The sequence below is a fragment of the Saccostrea cucullata genome, unplaced genomic scaffold (assembly GCF_032062105.1).
Source record: "Saccostrea cucullata isolate Sc308-1 unplaced genomic scaffold, CSIRO_AGI_Scuc_v1 ctg1874, whole genome shotgun sequence".
Classification (NCBI taxonomy): Eukaryota; Metazoa; Mollusca; class Bivalvia; order Ostreida; family Ostreidae; genus Saccostrea; species Saccostrea cuccullata.
The window spans coordinates 117,808-120,978 of record NW_026941583.1 but is presented as its reverse complement, the minus strand read 5'-3'; the positions used below and the strand labels follow the sequence as shown (position 1 = coordinate 120,978).

Sequence of the window (3,171 nt, the reverse complement as noted above, 5' to 3'; positions counted from 1 at the left end):
CGCACATCTGCATAACATATACGTAGTAACCCTAAAAAGGTTTTACCTAGATCGGATGAGTAGTTTGCGGAACACTCGCGCACAAAAAAGTACCCAGGAAGAAGAAGAAAAGTCAGAAGAAAGTAAAAACAATATGTCACCAAACTTCGTTTGGGAACATAATATTTTTTACCAACGATGTATCTTCAAGACTACTTGAACTGACAATTTGAAAATTTGAATGTTCGAAGCTGCGTCTTGGATTCCCCTAAGAAAAATTTAAAGATAACGCCCTTTTTTGTCTTATTTTGGTTGGTTTGAAAAAATAGCACCCTTTCTAACATCATTAAATTTTTAGCCTGTGAATGCATATATGAATGTGAAAAGTGTTTTGGAAATATTTCTTATGCAATCTCTTCTACAATATAAAAATCAGTTATACATAATATATCAATATCATTCTAAAATGTTGATTTTAAGGGTGGCAAAATTAACTCTTATCATACATGTATATAGATTGATCCGACCAAAAAGTTTATACCAATAATTATTTGTCACATTTTTTATGATTATGATGAGGAATATACTTCCAAATAAACTGTTTCTTTAATGATACATTCAATTGCTTATTTGACAACGATTTGAAATACAATCAGTTTTGGGTTTATATTTAGAGTCTCTACTTTCCCCGTTTCATGACGTCAGATTGACTCTGGGACCACTCCACCGTGATGGATTCCAGCCTCGTTCTACAACACCCCCACACTGGGACACGGATGACCTCACGCAACCTTTCACCTTATTCATGAGTTCCGTGAAAACGTACTTTATATCGACGTAGGCAAACCAAGGTATAGGCGTAATGGCGTAGGAAACGCAACCCAAAACGTATACAGCGTCAAAAGATTTTATATTCGGGCGACACCAAGAACGATTGCAAGTTATTATGACCAGCATATTCAGTATGTACGGCGCAAAGAACAGGCTAAAGACAGTCGAGGATCCGAGAGTCGCAATCAACATTGAATGGAGAGTTTCATTGTGACGCACCGCGTCATCGGCCAGCAGACGATCATATGACGCTTTCTTGAATCGATAGTAAAGGAAAAGAGCTATACTGAGGATGACAACAATAAAGAAAAGCAAACTGAATAAGAACACTCCGGCGTATCGATAATTTCGCTCCATGAAATGATAGCACATAAGAGAACTGTATTTCTTCGCAAAATCAGGCAGATTCTTTATTTCTCCAAGTATAATCATTGGAAACAAGGCGACCTCAACAAGCCATGGTAACACAAACAGAAAGTAAGGAATAGCGGTCCAAACTCGTGATGTGACGTTAGACGGAGGAGATAGTGACTGCCGAACCTTCAGAAAGAGGCTTGTTACTATGGTGATCTGGATCATGCTCATGATGTGAGTGGAGGAAAGTTTGAACACAGAAAATAGTTTACATAGAACAGCCCCATGCAACCACTCATTGTAAATATGGCGGCTGTCACCAAGCGCATTAGTGATTGTACCGAAAACTAGATTGCAGACGCACATTCCGGCAACATTCCAAAACAGGACAACCGAGCGGAGCTCTTTCCGGGATAGAATGACCAATTAGGAGCAGGGTTAGATTGGAGAATACAGCCACTAAACTGATGGTGGAAACGGACAGGATGACAGGGGTACGGTCATGCCATCTAGCGCTCCAACCCGATGTGGTGTTCTGGAAGGTAGAGTTTCCGGTGACATTTATTGGTGTCTCCGTCGTGGAAAGATTCAGAGGTAAGTTTACCTTGACCTGTTGATAAATAAAATATTCTATAAATATCACGAGCTAGATGAGATGCATATGTTTTATTAATTGAAAATGAATTTTGCAATTCCCATGGAAGTCTAACTAACATTGAAGATATAATTTATTTTTTATCATAATTTTATCTTAAGGTAACACACAACAATAATATCTTTCAAAAAGTAAAATACATTTAAAAGAAATCATCGGCAACTATAAAAAAGCACATAAGAAAGGAAATTGGAATATAACAATTTGTCTTACCATGGTTATAAGCTATCCTATAGATTTGAACCTTTCTCTTAATGAAGCAATTTCTCACTGACTCCGGGATAGCATTGACTGTGATTCCTCATTGTGATTATTTTATAATTTTATCTTTAATACAGCTATGCATGCATTGTGCTGAATTGTTAATAGGTATGCTACACACAACACGAAGTGGTACGTATTATCACAAACTCATTCATAATCCTTGATTTATTCAATGATATTGAATGCCTTATTATACTATAATCAAGCGTACAGTATTAGGTACCTTACCTTATTTTCTGATTAAGCTAATTCTCAAAAATGAAAATGAAATTACATGCAATTACTGCAGATCTGTCAGATCCCAAAAATGAAAGATGCATTAATATTGATGAGTTGTTTTTGCAAATTATAAATTTACATTTAGTTTGAACCAAAGTCATATTATGTTCAAATAAAGATGACTTCATGATTACAGATGCTGCCCAGAAAGAGTACACCCGAGGCTATTTTTACTGTCTTCAATTAATAATCGGACCTGTTTAACAACACAAAGAGATTAAATTGTTGTTTTGCAGATATAAGAAAGCTTTTGACATTGTTGATCGATTTGAATTGCGGATAAACTCAAGCACATACGGTATAAGACGTAAATTATTGACAATTATTCGGCCTATATTTACATCCACTGAATATGTTCTCCTTTATTTCTTAAGAAAGCCCATTGCGTTCATCACTGCATAAACTACAGTAGTCATGTCGCCTGTACAGATTTCTTAATCAGTGGCTGTTCCATCAATGAAACGTATAAAGACGTTCGCATTAATACAATAATTAATCTTTTTAATCCTACTTTTAAATGATAATTTAAAAGATATATAAATATAAACAATAAAATGTCTTCTTTTGTTTGTTATTACTGGAATGAACGGTCGCAGCTATTGCAGAAAAAAATTACATAACCCGCATACACAGGTTATGTATTTTTTTACAACAGCTGCTTCCGTTCATTCCAGCAATAACTAACAAAGAAAGCATTTTATTGTTTAAATGTACGAAAGAATGAAATCTACTGTCAAGTTCCACAGGCCGGTTACATACTGTATTTGATTTTACGTAACCATTATGTATACAAAAGAGAAAGGGTAACA

The 3,171-nt window shown here is 35.4% G+C and overlaps 1 pseudogene; it reads right to left on the bottom strand.

Moving 5' to 3' along the window:
* Positions 1-609: 609 nt before the first annotated feature.
* Positions 610-2,100, bottom strand: LOC134258106 (uncharacterized; annotated as a pseudogene).
* Positions 2,101-3,171: the final 1,071 nt, after the last annotated feature.